Source organism: Diceros bicornis, chromosome 19, assembly GCF_020826845.1.
Source record: "Diceros bicornis minor isolate mBicDic1 chromosome 19, mDicBic1.mat.cur, whole genome shotgun sequence".
Classification (NCBI taxonomy): Eukaryota; Metazoa; Chordata; class Mammalia; order Perissodactyla; family Rhinocerotidae; genus Diceros; species Diceros bicornis.
In genome coordinates, this window is record NC_080758.1 from 4,359,359 (window position 1) to 4,375,471 (window position 16,113).

The following is a 16,113-nucleotide window of genomic DNA, read 5'->3' on the forward strand; positions in this document are numbered from 1 at the left end:
GTTCAAGTTCAGCCTCTACCCCTTCCTCCTGAATCCCTCTCCTTTTCACGGAGCTAAGGATAGTCCCCCCGGGAGTGTAGTGAGCACTCAGTGAGGGGGCAGCTAAGACCTTCGCCCAGGGCTGACCCGCAGCCCGCAGTGATCACGACCTCCACCATCAAGAGCTCTGTCTCCACGCAGGCGCCCAAGTGTCTGTTCCCAAATGACTAAGCGGCTCACACCCAGCAAAGCCACGACTGGGCTGACGCAAAGCAGATGGCGCCACTGCTGCCCCACGACGCTCCCGAGAACACCTTGTTCTCATTTTCTTTCTCCACAGCACGTCCATCTGCTGGGGTGTGACGGGACCCAGATGACAAGGGGCCACATGACAGGGCTTCAGGCCAACTGCAGGATGCCCAGCCACCTCCCTAAATGATGACCACCCTGTCAGATGGCAGCCCGCTGTCACCACGGCTGCCCAGCGGTGCTTTCTTTGACAGAGGAACTCGGGCTGCCGGACAGCTCAGCTCAGCCCAGAGGCTCTAGACTTTCTGGAAGAGGGTCTGTGTTCCACACGAGCCCAAGTTCAGCAGCAGCCAAGCCTCCCCACGCAGGGCAGGACGGGAGGGAGAGAATCCACAGCCATAAATCTCTCCTGAGGGGCATTTTCCTGGGAGCATGCCAGTGGTGCTGGGAGGGCCGGGCTGGGCCAGCAGCACCCTCCAGCCTGTCACCTCTTGCCTGGCTGGGCTGTTGTTTCAGTGCCCTAGGGTCTCCAGGCCCCTGACTGACCCCCTTGCACTCCCAGTGGGGAACCCAAGTGCCCCTTCTAAAGCATGAACCTAACCGTCAGCCCCACACCCCCGCCCAGGCCAAGTGCTTCAAAACCAGTTATGGTTCTAGAAGCCAGCAGAGGAGGCCCAAACTCTATCACGTGGCTCTGCCCGATCAGTCTCACATCCCTTCTTGTTTGTTCCCTGCTGCTCTCCAGGGCTCAGGTTCCCACCCCACTCAGCAACACACACACACACACACATTCGCTCACACGCACTTGAACACACACCCCTAAATTCCAGCCATGCAAGTCCTCATCACACCATTGGCTCTCATGCCCCTGGCTTTCCCTCTGTCTGAAATTCCCTCCCTAAACTTGGCACACCTTCTGGGCACACTCCTTTGAGGCTTCATTCAAGGGCTGCCTTCTCCAAGAAGCTTTCCACAATACTGGGGCAGAACAATAAAATGGAGCTTGCACCAATTTTCGAAACACTTAGATGGATTATCTCATTTAACTCTCACAAAGACCATAGATGAGGAAATCAGGGCACAGAGAGGTTGAGTAACTTGCCTTAAGTCACAGAGCCAGTGAGTAGGGAGCCACGATTTGCACCCTGGCCGTCCAGCTCTGGGCCTATAGGCTTAATCACTACCCTGCATTGCCGTCACCAGAATGGCTTAGCACCCTGGCCTCCTGCAACATCTGTCTTGTAGAGCTTTCGCCGCCCTGCAGATGGCTCCCTGGACACCTGTAGCCATAGAGACAGATTCGAGAAGGCAAGGTCCAGCCTTAGCACCACAGGACTGAGCCCAGAGCCTGGCACCCAGTAGGTTCCGAATAATTGCTTCCACCAGGCCCATGTGGCTTGTATGTTCTACTGAGCTGTTTGAAGGACTGACTGGAAGACTTTCTTTTCATCAGCATCCATCTCCCCAAATGCTCCCTGGCAGACACCCCCAGCCTCGCCGTGCTGGGTGCAGATGTTGTTTTCTGAAGCAGAGTGACGCCCCATACAGAGGAACCTCAGCCCTGCGAGTTAGCAGCCCCGCCTCCACGCAGTTCTTCCCACACACGGCTCTTTGCAAAGACGACTGCTCAGGGACACCTAGCCTGACATGGTGCCGGCTCCGATAACTCAGAGAGTCCCTCCTCAGCAGGATCACATCCTCGCCGAGGTTTAGAATGGCCCCGAGGGACTTCTCATGCTGCACGAGACAGGGCCGCTCTGTGGTGAAGGTTCTGGCCTCGCAGACACATGAAGAGACGGCAGGCGCAGACCCTTCCTCTCCCACTTCCTCTTCACCCCCTCCTTCTCGTTATTTTTTTGATGACATGTGCCCAGCACGTGCTGTTCTAAGCACGACCAAGCGTTATCTCAACTTATTCCTCACAACCAGCCCAAGAGAAAGTGTCCTTACAATTCCCACTTCACGGATAGGAAACTGAGGCAGAGAGAGGCCAAACAACTTGCCACAGTCACCCAGAGGACTAGGGCCCAGAGCACTCAGCCCTCCCCAGGTGCCCCTGGTAAGGGTGGCTCTCAAACCCCTCTGGGGCTGCACCCCAGACCCCCAGCTCTTGATTGCAGTGGAACGCTGCCTCAGAAGAAAACTGTGATGCTGCTCCCAAATTTAAATGTGTCTTCTGAATGGCCCGGTGTGCCTGTGCACCCAAGGACCAGGTAACCTTGAATGAACACACTTGCCGCTCGTGCCCTCAGCTGCACAGGGAGAATTTCTGGGAGTCCCCGGCCATCTTGAGCTGCACAGGCACAGGGCCGCTCACATACTCCGGCAGGACCCTGGCCCACTCTCCTTCCCAAACCTCCACGAGAGATCGACTCCGCAGAGAACCCGTCGCTGACGAGGAGCCGAGGTCGCCCAGGCTCGTCGCATGGTTTCACGGGCTCCAGGTGCTTTTGCCTTCCTGGCCCCCTTCCTGCACAAAAAGTATTAAATCATGTATTTTACAACTGCATTGGTATCAAGATGAATAAAATCTAGGCTGGATTTGTTATTAGATATTCATTATTATTACAACATTCATTTTTCTTCTGATTTTAAAAGAAATTACACCATTTTCGCTGACCCTGGATGTGCTGTGGGCCCTAGGCCCTGTGCTTTCTCTGTCTAGTGGGTAAGCTGGCCCTAAGGCTGCCCTGCTTGCAGCAGAGAGGAGGAAAGAGGCCTCTCCTGAGCCCTGTACCCTGCCTTTGGGACCCTGAAGCTGCATCGTTGAGCACAGTCCCCATGGTCTCATGGGAAAGCGGCTCCTTCAGCCTCTTGCCTCTTCTCTCAGGGGCTGGAGTCCACATTGCAGTGGGAAGGTAGAGGAAGGAGACCCTAACAACCCTCCTGCCTTGTCTCTGTCCTTTAGGAAATCTGACCCGAAACTCAGCCCCAACCCAAGGTCTGTGGGTATCTGTTCATGCACATAGATGTCACAGAGAAGCAACAACCCATCAGTTCCCCAAATATCAGGCTGTGAATTCCAGCCTGGGCTTCGCTGGGCCACCGTTCAACCACCTAATATTCCAGGATTAAACATATGTGGCTACCTTTGCGGAGAAAGAAGGAGCAACAGGGAGCCTGGTACCATGTTGGAATTGAAACCACACCAGACTTCTCCTAGTGCGTGGCCACCAGGCTGACCCTAAGCATATCTGGGGCCCTTACACCACCCCAGATGCTGTCAGAGGCACCTCACTCACTTAGGCAAAGATGGTATTCCTGATGGGTTATGTATGTGTGAAATTTGTATGAATTCCGTGTGTTTCCTGAGACTTCAGTCTAACACTCTGACTTCAAGCTTCTCTGAGCTTCAGGCCCTCAGTCTAGGAGTCAGAGCTGATGGTCTGTGAATAAGTTCTGAACCGCAGAGAAGCCAACGCCTTCGCACAAAGAAGCCCTTCTGCACAGGAAGTCAATTCCAAAACATCCATTCTTATAGCCAAACAAGAAGACCATGTTTCTATTGTTTATTTTTTGTTACTCCACCGAAACCTTCATTGACAGCCATCAGACAACGTCTCGCTTCTTGCTGGAAAACTTAGGAGAAAACTTCAGATTATTAGATTTATTTAAGCAACGGATTTTTTCCCAGGTATTTTACTACTTCAAGTAACATTGTGATGAATACGTTTATAATCGAAGTTTGGGGTGCGAACATTTTCAAGTTCTTCAATCATTTTGACAAACTGTTTACATAAGGATCATTCCATCTTACGCTTCTACCAGGAATGACAACTCCTCTGTATTGTTGCCAGGTTTGGTAATTACCAAAGTAAGTTTTAGTACTCAGAAAATGATTTTTGTTTTTAATTAGGGAGTAAAGGGATGAACCACACCAGAATTTGGAACTGTTGGAATTTGAGGCACTAAATCCCCTCCATTGGGGATTACCAGATAAAATATAGGACATGCAGTTCAACTTGAATTTCAGGTAAACAGCAAATAATTTTTTGGTATAGAATGTCCCAATTATTGCACGGGACATACTTATACTAAAATTTTATTTATTGTTTATCTGAAAATCAAATTGAGCTGGGTTTCCTGTATTTTGATTTGCTAAATCTGGCAACCCTTTGTAAACATGTCTATTTTATCTACTCCTTCCTTTCACACATCAGGGCAAAACTTGCCACCTCTACCATTCAAGAGCACTGAGTAGATGCTGAGACTATACCAAGCACTTTCTCTGCACTGACTCATTTCATCCTCAGAATAACACTATAGGTCAGTATTCTTATTAGTTTACAATAAACTAACAATAAACATTTATCATCCTAAAAGTTTCTGTGAGTCATGAGATCAGGAGGGGCGAGCTGAGTGGTTCTAGCCTGGGGTCTTTCCTGCGGCTGCAGCCAAGATGTAGACTGGGGCTGCAGTCCTCTGAAGGCTTGCGTGAGGCTGGAGGGTCCACCTGCAAGTGGTCCACTCACAAACCTGACCATTTGGTGCCCACTGTTGGCAGGAGGCTGTGGGTTATCATCTCCATTTTACAGGTGGAAAAATTGGGGCCCAGAGAGATTAAGGGACCAACCACGGCAGCAAGTGACAGAGCTGGGACTGGAACCCAGGCCGCCTGACTCCAGACATGAGGCCTGAACTCCTTCTCAGCTTCCTTGTGAGCAAAGAGATATTCCATGTGCATCATAAAGGGAGCCGCTGTCATTAGCAACTTGAAGTGCTACTGTGTGTGACCTTACGTATGACTTCAAGCACAACAAAACCAGCAGAATGTCACCCACCAGCACTCTAGTAGGCCTGGAAAAGAATCATTGGTAATTACCCTATTAATTTATGACACAGTAACAGATGTTCTGAAAGGGCATGCAGTTTGTTCCTGTAAGTAGATTAGGCATGTCCCATGCAATCAGAATTACGCTCTTAATTTGCTTTTACATAGATAATTTGAAGAGAAAATCCAATCCATGCCCTGTCAGAACAATTATAAACTCTAAATTTATGAAGTCCGTATTACCAAGTGTCAACCACACAACTCTGCAGGTGCAGAAAATGTGACGTAACAGGATGAGTTAATTGAGGCATCAGTGAAAATAGCACAAATCCTGCTGTTCCAGGCCCTTTTCATAATTAACCCTGAGCCTCTAGGACACTTCCAGGCTGAACGCCCATCTCCCTAAATCCTTTCAACAAACTCTCTCTCCATTCTTCATCCACATTCTCCACTACTTTGCGGGAAGACGCCGCTGGGCCTCCCTGACGAGGTTGGGAAAAACGTGGTAACCGGAGTAGGTGGTATCACCTGTGGTTGGCTCCAATTCCAGGCCCACAGCTGCCGCTCAGCTGCAGAAACCCAAATCCCCAAGTTTTCTGAGGATTTTCCCACCATCTGGGCTCAGGAATTCCCATGCCTACAAGCTTCCTCATGAGCCAAAGTGTCCCGTTTCAAATGTTACCAGTGTCTGTAGAGGATCCATTCACAGCTCTTTCTTTCCCTGAGAACATTTTAATCCTCTCCCACCGATGCCCCCCACCTCCCACAGATTATGCTCCATCTGTCTTCCAGCAATGACTGTCCATCAGAAGAGGGGCTTCCGTCCAGCCCCTCCTCCACGCCTGGTTCAAATAGAGCTTGGAACCTCTCCAATAATATTCCAGCACTCTTTGCTTACACCACGGTTTTACTATTCTAATAGAGAAAAGCATTTCAAAGTTTTGAGAAAAAGCCCTCTTCCCATCCTTCAACAGTCTCAGGTTATTCACCTGTTAGCTGTATAACAACCAAAGCGTTGGACATATGATAGGGGATCAGGGAGACATTTTGGTCCTAAAGAGACCCCAAGAGCTTGGCCAAACTTCCTTGCCTTCTTTTCTTCCCATGCTCTCATTTCTCTGCTCTTGGAAAAGCTGGTCTCACATCGTTAATTCATTCACTCAGCAGACTTCCCTGAAGAGTGACTTGGAGGTGGACTCTGGATGGCCAACAAGAACCACAATAACAGCTGACATTTACTGAGTACCTTCAACGTGTCCAGCAGCACACCAAGCCCTTGACAAATATTATCTCACTGAGTCCCTATGAGGAAGACAGCAGTGCCAGTTTACAGAGCAATTGGGGCTCAGAGATTAATTCTCTTGCTCAAAGTTAGACAACCAGTAAACAGCAGAGTTACAGACCCTAGAGCCCAAGCAATTATGGCCTCTGATAAAACACCAGGACCACCGTACACATGTGGATATCACACAGCTCAATGCTGGGAAAGATCATCTTAGCAAATGTGCATTTTGCATCTTTGTCATTTGACCTGAGGTCAAGGCATCATAGATTGCATCCTATGGGACAGCCAGAATTTGGGTATAGCGAAATATTATTTCTTGCTAGGGCTAAGCATGTCCTTGAAATACGAAACACAGATGATGGATTTGCTGCCCAGCTATAGTAAACACAAAAATGAAACTCCAATTCACCACCTCTTTCTACATCCACACCCTTTGCAGTGTGGTTTTGTCGCCCCTACTATGGAGGAGTAGAGTTCGTGTCCACGTGCCCTCAATCTGGGCTGTCTTGTGCCTTGCTTTGAACAGCAGCGGGTGGAGAAGCCCAGGTCCCCAGGGACCCTGTGTGCCTCTTCTCTCACTCTCTCGTACTCCTGCCTCCACCAGGAGGACGAGCCTGGGCCAGCCTGCTGGAAGATGAGTGACCACATGGAGCAGAGCCAGTCACCCCAGCCAAGGCCATGCTAGACCAGCCAGTCCTAAGCTGAGCTGCCAGCTGACTGCAGATACCTAAGCAAGCCTGCTGGGATCAGCCTACCCTGGCCCAGGTCGGCAGAACCACTTAGATGACCATAGACTTGCGGGAAAATAATAAATGGTTATTTATTTCGTTTCTTTTTTTGGTGAGGAAGATTATCCCTGAGCCAACCTCCATTGCCAATCCCCCTCTTTTTCATGAGGAAAATTGGCTCTGAGCTAACATCTGTGCCCATCTTCCTCTATTTTATACGTGGGACGCCTGCCACAGCATGGCTTGATAAGCAGTGCGTAGGTCCACGCCCTGGATCCAAACGTGCGAACTCCAGGCCGCCAAAGTGGAGTGCACAAACTCAACCACCACGCCGCCGGGCCAGCCCTATATGGTTATTTTTTTAAGCCACTAAATTTTGAGTTGGTCTGCTACAAAGCAATTGCTACCTGACGCAGAAGCTAACAAAACTTCAAACGTTTTGCTTTATCTCTCAAGACTGATCATTTGAATTTAGGCAATACTTGGACCCATGCCAATAAAGAACCGTCCTGGCAGCCCAAAGCCACTTTATTTCTGAGACATTTCCTTACAGGAACATAGCTATGGCTTAGGAAACTTTCAAGGCACCTGTATTTGAGGGCTGAAAATTTATCTATGGGTTCCAAAATACAAACAAAAACTTACAAAATAAAATTGATAAATGCTTTATTAAATGCCTTCAAAATAGCATTATGCCAACTAGTCAATTGCAACTCTATTAACACGTAGCCATATGAGGTAAGTAAAATGTAACACACCTAAGCCAAATGAATAATTTCTTCTTAAGAAAATTCAAAATTTTTAAAATCATAAGAAAATTCAAATTGTTATCTCTCTACTTTTTACTGAGCCAAATTCCACATAAATTTCCAAAGAAAAGTAATAAACCCTTCAGAAAATTGTACAGCCCCCTCAAAATTGTCTCTCATGGGTTGTGCACACACACTTTCGTGTATTCAACATGTTGTGGCCTGAGACCTCTGAAAATGACAGCGACCAGGGCCTGCAAAGGTCTGAAAACAGCTCTGGGAAAGCATCCTCATGTTTCAGATGGAAAAACTGAGAACTTGGGAGGCTGAGCGTTCCCCAGGAGACAATTAGCACTGGTCAGAATCAAGAAGCATGCTGTAGATGGACCAATGTGGCGACTCTGGATGAGGCCAGTGGAAGAACCCCATCAGTTGACAGGCATCTGTTATGCGTCCCGTCCAGGAGAGGAAACCTTCTTCCTCTTTGCTCCTGTAGTGTCCTACAAGTCACCAAACTCCTGGGGTGGTAATTGTGTTTGCTTGCTTGCTTTTCCACCAGACTGTGAGTCCCTCAAGGCAAGAACCTTGTGGTAGTCATTGAGTCTTCATTCCACAAATGTTCGTGGAGTGCAAGCAAGTGCCAGGTACTTATCGCAGTGCTAAGATTACAGCAGTAACATGACCAACATCAACTCTACCCTCGTGGGGAGACTAATGGAGGGGATAAGTAATAAGCAAAAGTAACAAAGTAAGTATGCATGGACAAACTATTTATGAATTAACAGGGAGGTCTCCAACCTTGACCTTCGCCTCCCTCTCTGGCTTCTCCTTCTACCCGCTCTGAGGAGGAACCCCTCGTAGGCCAGTTCCCTAGGCTCTCTGTGAGGTAGAACTGAGGAAAGGGGCTGAGGACAAGAGGCTCTCAGGTGAGGCTCTTGGGGTGGGCTTGTGGGAGGTGCTGAGAGAGAAGGTGTGAGCAGCCGCAAGTGTGAGGGAAGTGGGCGGGAGAGAAAACAGGAAAGTGTCAAGAAGTGTTGCTGATCTGTGGATCTCCTTCAGAGCACCTGGGAAATTCAAGTAAAGAACTCAAGTCACTTTGGTTACTGAATTGTGCCTCTTTGGTTGTGGCTCTCGTCTGAGACGGTACCATGTGGATGACAGCTCAGTATGCATTGTCAAGGTCACGAGGTAGATGGAAATTCAGGAAGCTGCAAGGAGTCTTGTGTGGCTGGCACATCAAGAGCAGTTGGGCCACTATGGAAAACAGTATGGAGATTCCTCAAAAAATCAAGGATAGAACTACCATATGATCCAGCTATTCCACTGTTGGATATTTATCCAAAGAACTTGAAAACACCAATTTGCAAAGGTACATGCACCCCTGTGTTCATTGCAGCGTTATTCACAATAGCCAAGACTTGGAAGCAATCTAAGTGCCCATCAAGGGACGAATGGATAAAGAAGCTGTGGTATATATACACAATGGAATACTACTCAGCCATAAGAAACGATGAAATCCAGCCATTTGTGACAACATGGATGGACATTGAGGGTATAATGCAAAGTGAAATAAGTCAGAGGGAGAAGGTCAAACACCATATGATTTCCTTCATTAGGTAGTAGATAATAACAACAATAAACAAACACATAGGGACAGAGATTGGATTGGTGGTTACCAGAGGGGAAGGGGGGAGGGAGGAGGGTGAAAGGGATAATTCGGTACATGTGTGTGGTGATGGGTTGTAATTAGTATTTTGGTGGTGAACATGATGTAATCTATGCAGAAATAGAAGTACAATGATGTACACCTGAAACTTTTACAATGTTATAAACCAATGTTACTGCAATAAACAAAAAATTAAAAAAAAAAAAAAAAAGAAAAGAGCAGTTGGGCCAGATGAGGCTGTAGATGGGAAAGATCTATATCCAGTTTCCCCGCCACATTAGCGATTTACACTCACTTTGTCTTAAGAGGGCCTAGTAAATGGTAGGTTCTTAGAAACTGGCTTTTTTTTTTTTTTCAATGCTGACTTAATGTTTATATAAACCAAGAGAAAAGGCGAAAATCCGTAGAGCTTATCCCACCCCAGTTCTAAGCTGGGGTCATATTTAAACTGCCTAAGCCAGTAGGAAGTACCTCTGTTACCAAATAACTCTGAAGAAGATTCAATAGCAAATCTAGTGAATACTGGTGTTTCCTCATCTCCAGCCTATGCCTATAACCAGGGATCCTTGATCCCAAGGTAAATCAATTAATGACTAGGAAAATGTGTCCCCTGTTCCTTTATCCAAGCAACTAAGTGCATAAATACTTAAGATATTGAAGGTTCACCTCTGAATCTGCAGATCCTCCAATCCTGGGCATGACTGGGATATGGTGGAGGGGCTGGTTTCCTGGGCATCCCCGTAATGATGTTTCACACACACACTCATCGGCCTCAGACTTGTAGTTGCATTGAAATTTGGGAGGCAGTTTCCTCTAACACTTTTTTTTAAAAGAATGCATATTTTCCCTTTGAATTATCTCTTTCCCCTACTTATAACATTAGGCTGATCTTGGGCACAGGACATGGAGAGAAATAAAGATGTCACCAGGTCTTGTCCAGTGAGAAATGCTAGAAAGATGTGTGCTTGGAACGAAGTCTCTGAATAAGGCTGTCAAGATGCTTTTTATATTGGTAGACTGGAAATTGGTGAAAACCATAGTTTCTCTTGGAAGAAGCATTTAATTCACTTAATTCAAGACAGGCATGATGCCTTAATCAATGCCCTTGGGTTCCTAGGCACCTGCAATAGGCCCTTGTGGGTTTTGCTGCCCATCACCCATTTTCCCTTCTTCTGGGAAGAGAACTCAAACTTGATTTGGTCCAAAAGCTGAGTGAGTATGAGAGCCCATGCCAACCCTTGCATTGTATCCCCCTGCCAGAGACTGGTTCGGGGATAGACAGGTGACCCAGATTAGCCCAATCGCAATGGATCCAGGACTTGTACAGGGGCAGGGACGAAGCTCTCTCTTTTCCCTTGGACTTGAAGCAATAAGGGCTGGTAATTACTGGATTCTCTTTGGTAAGTTAGAGGAGGGTGCTCATGTTAGAATTTTTCTCCCATTACATAAGCTTCAGGAACTGGAGGGATTTTGCTGAGAGAAAAAATGTATTATTGCCTGAAATCCAAGTATAAAGTACAGCCAGTCCTCACAAGAAGTTGAACCAGAGACCAAATGTCACCAAGAACCAGGCTGTGTGCTGTCTTGTCTCTCTTCTGGAGTGTAGTTCCTTGCTCCTCTCTCTCTGAAGACTGGCTTTCTTCAACGTTCTCTGTAGAAGGCAGAAAATGAAGCCCTGTCCTGAGCTGCTGTGTCAGCCCCCTCACCCCAAATATCTGACCAGCTCACTCATACCATCCCACTTCTAAGCTCCCGGCAGACAGCTTCTTCAGATATCGGCCCTGGTCCCATCAGATATGGCCAGAGCAGTGGGGTCATGTGATATAAACTTTGCCACAGAAATCTACTCTGGGAGTGGGGGGTTAAGTTTTTAAAGAATGGGCTCTACAGACACCTCCCAAATGTCTTGCATACGTGGATATGGACCCTTTCTTTTGCATTCTGAATGAGGAAAAGATTCTCATCTTGGTGAAAAGATGTAAAAGCTATTTTTATGAGATGGGAGCCTAGCACTTCTGAAAATGGCTGCTGTCCTCGACAGCCAAACAAATCAGTCCACTCTGAAAGAAGTACCCGTGTAGGGAAGAAGAAACAACATATTCTGTCTTTAATGGCTCCCACTGCCCTTCCCAACGTTATCAAAATTCCAAAAAGGAATCAATCACCTCCAGGAACACACTGGGGCAAGGGGAGCGTCTCAATGACCTTCAATGGCACCCACTTCCTCTGTACTAGTCTTCACTCCGCTTGCTGTTTTTCATAACGTTCCAACTCATAAATCTTCTTTATCTCTCTTTACCCAACAGCATTTTCTGTTCTATCCATCAATCCTCCCTATCTCCTACATAAGTTGTGTTCTTCCTGCCTCCGTATTAGCTGTGTCACTTTGGGGAAATTAATCCACCTTTTTGAGCCTCAAGTAGATTACTTGTCTTGAGATGGGGATAATAATACATTCCTTGAATATGACAATATCTACCCAAAATACAGAAGTATTTCCCTTTAACACAGCAATCTCACTTCTAGGAATCTATCCCGTAGAGAGAGGTGCACGTGAATGAAATGACAATCGTGGGGTTATTCATTGTGGTGATTATTTGCCATAAAATATTGAAAAAAATCCAATTGTCCATCAATGGGTATCAGTTGAATAACCGTGGTGTACTCACCTAGATAGATTAAGCAAAAAAAGAAAAGTACAAAAAAGTGTGGGTTTATAGTATAATAAAAAATAAATATATGGTCTTTGTCCCCAGTTCCTGGCACAGAGCTCCTACAACTTTTGGAATTTACTGTCTCTCGTATGCTAATGAGATGACTCATGGTGGGGACCCTAGATATCTTCAGGATGGGGACTGAACACCAAGCCATAATTAAAGGGTTAGAACTTTCAGCCCCACCCCATGACCTCCAGGGAGGGGAAGGGGCTGAAGATTGAGTTCAATCACCATGGCCGGTGATTTAACCAATTTTGCCTACATAATGAGACTTCAATAAAACCTCCCAAAGCGGTCTTGTAGCTTCCGGGTTGGTGAATACATTGATGTGCTGGGAAGGTGGTGGGCTTGGAGAGTGCATGGAAGCTCTGCGCCATGCCGAAACCCCCTCTCCCAATAACCTGCCCTGTGCATCCCTTCCATCTGACTGTTCCTGAGTTGTATCCTTTATAATAAAGCTGTAATCCTAACTAGAGCACTTTCCTGAGTTCTATGAGTCATTCTAGTGAGTTATCAAACCTTACGGGGGGCAAGGGTTGTGGGAATCCCCAAATTTGTAGTCAGTCAGGCAGAAGTGTGGGTTAACTGGGGACTCCAATGTGCACTGGAGTCTGAAGTGGGGGCAGTCTTGTGAGACCGAGCCCTTAACTTGTGGGATCTGATGCTAACTTCAGGTAGATATGTCCAAAATTGAGTTGAATTGTTGGACACTCAGCTGGTGTCATAGAATTGAAGAGTTGGTGTGAAAAAATGACACATATTCTGTGTCAGAAAAAACTACACATTTGGTGTAAAAAGTGGTATCAGAAAAAGTCACACAGTGTTCTATGCTAACTTCTGCTTAAGAAAGTAGAGAGAAGTAAGACTGTGTGTTTGTATTTGCCCATATTTTCACAATGCAACAGTGGAAGGGTAGACCAAAAAGTAATAAAAATGATTGGGCCAGCCTAGTGGCGTAGTGGTTAAGTTCGAGTGCTCTGCTTTGGCAGCCTGGGGCTCGCTGGCTCGGATCCCGGTGCAGACCTACACACTACTCATCAAGCCACGCTGTAGCAGTGTCCCACATACAAGATAGAGGAAGACTGGCACAGATGTTAGCTCAGTGACAATCTCCCTCAAGCAAAAAGAGGAAGATTGGCAACAGACATTAGCTCAGGGCCAACAATCTTCCTCATCAAAAAAAAATTATCTAGAGCAGGATGGGCAGAGACAGGGAAGGGGGCAAGACATCCCTATATATAATTTTTTTGTAGTTTTAATTTTTGAGTCACATAAGATTATCACGTTAAATGCTTTAATTTTTAAAATCTTCATAAAATTATTATGAGCCTTAATTCCTCACTGTGTCTTGCCATTAGCTAATTATATCCTAGTACGAGTGAGTAGTATGGGTATAGGTGAGGACTAACTACCAGCTAGGTGACTATGGGCTAGTAAACTCCCCGGGTCTCAGTTTTCTTGATAATCTGAAAGATGAGGACAATGATAGCACCTATATCATGGAATTATATTGAAGATTTTGAAAGATGGCTTGCATTTTGAATAAATGGGAGAACTTAGTGTGTGTTTTGGAATGCTCACAGTACCTTGCATGAGGAGAAACATCTGTGGATTGACTGACGGTCATGAATACAGCTTTATGGGAAAGTTTGCTCCCTGGATAACCTAAAATAGTCTCCTAGTGACAGGCCTGGGTTTTCAATACTAAACTCAGACTCAAGAAAGAAAGAAAGAACATATAATATGCAGGCAAGGGAGAAATGGAGAAAATATGTACTTTAAATGAAGTTCAATTAATAGGCACTCCAGAGAGACCAGAAAATGACAGAGTAGCAATGTTGGGTGAGAGCACTAAAAGTCTTCCCCTAAATTTTTTTAAAGGGGGGTGGTGGGGTGGGGACGTCAGACTGAACAGTTATACCAAGTGCTAATTGGTATAAACTGGAGGAAAAGAAAATCCCACCTAGACACTTGCTCCTCAAACTGCAGATCACCAAGGATAAAAAGAAAAATCCTAAAGCCACCAGAGAGAAAACACAAATTACATATGCAGAAAGAGCAGTTGGTCTTAGAGAAGATTTCTAACCAGCAAAAACTGATGTCAGGAGAGAAGGAAATAACATCCTCAAATAACTGAAGGAATACAGCTGTCAACCGAAAATTCTATCCCCAGCTAAACTATCACTTATAAATTTCAAAATACAGAGATTTTCAGGTGGACTAAGATAGAGAAAATTTATTACTGATGAAGTTCTCTGTAGCAGAGGTTGGCAAGCTGCAGCCAAATGCCCGAATCTTTCCCACTGTTTTGACAAATAAAGTTTTATTGGAATACAGCTGCACCTGTTCATATACATATTATCTATGGTTGCTTCCCAGTCACAGCAGCAGAGTAGTTGCAACAGACACCATATGGCCCACAAAGCCAAAAATTATTCCTCTCTGGTCCTTTACAGAAAAAATTTGCTGAACCCTGCTCTACAGGACTCAATATTTACATGTGTATTTATTCATCCAACATATATTTGATAAACATCTGCTGTGTGTGTGCCAGACCTAACAAGTGTGAGACGAAACATTTCAGGTTCCTGGCCCTGGCATATAAGAGTCTTTGTAAGGACTTTACTAGATGTCCTCCCCTCTTTTCTGAGAGATGGTGCTAGGGAGTGATGTCTAGAGGTGTAGTCTGGGGGTGTGTCTGAAAACAGCAAAACAAAAACCTATCTCAACACAGACAAGTCAGCCCTCCCTTTGATTCTCATCTGTTTCAGACAAGCAGCTTGTTTGGACCCTGCCCATTTCAGGCATGCCAAGACGGTTCAAAGGTGAAAGAGTTGGCTTCAGTTCCTTGCGTCATGAACGTGGTCATGAATTCCTCATGGTTCTCACTTTCTGTCCACATCTGCTCTCCTCCCCCCGCACCCTGACCCACAGCTGATGCTTCTTGGCCTTCCCTGAGCACAGCACCCCACTGCGTCCTTCTCCAAGTCTCTGCTCAGGCTCTGTCCCTTCCCTGGAGTCCCCTTCCTCCACTGCTTGGCTTGGCTTGGCTTACTCTTATTCATTTCCTCCAAGAAGTCTTCTCCCCACGCACAGTCTGGTTTGACACCCCTCCTCTTCATCTCTTTATATGTTGCATTATAAACATCTATTGAATGCCTTCTACTGCAGGGCAGTGTGCTAGATGCTTATCTTATCTCTGTGTTCAGATGGGTTTTCTCTCCAACTCTTACCCCTTCCTGGGGGTGGTATACATCTGACACCAGGAGAGCCAATGGGGATGTTTGCTACTCAATTCACAGTGGAGGAAGAGGTGAATACCTCTCTTGAGATAAACAAAACAGAAGCCAGTGAGAAAGCGCTGATGTTCCTACAGATGGTGCAAGTGCCCACTGCACACTGTGTTGGAAGTTGGGCCAGTACTGGGAGCCAGATGTGACCCTGGTGGCTCCCGCCAATCATGTAGATAAATAGGAATTGTCTTAAGGTAGCTTCATGATGGAGGTCGGTGCAAACAGCAACGGAAGAGAAAGTAAAGAAGGGGAGGTGACAAGTTCATGTTCGTTGGATATGCTCCCCTCTCCCACGGGATTCATTCTTTCTGACATGAACTCCTAATACCTCTGCCTCTTCCGTTTATCACTCCCCCTCTTGTCATTTACCCAGTACATCGTTATGGAATGCTGGAAGGATTGATGAGACACACCTGGCAGAAGGGGGGCTGCATTCATTCATTCTGGCCCCTGACAGTTACTAATTCCTACAATTTCCCTGCACTGAATACCACTCAGATCTCAACAATTCTGAGCATCTCTGCCAGCAAAGAAAAAAGAAATCGCATATTCAGTGACTGAAGATCCCAAGTGGATTCATAATGGTCTGAATAACAGGTAGCTTGATTTGCTTAAGCTTTGAAATACTTAAGAATTCATATAAAAGAATTTTGATATTTAGAGAGTACATGTCTTC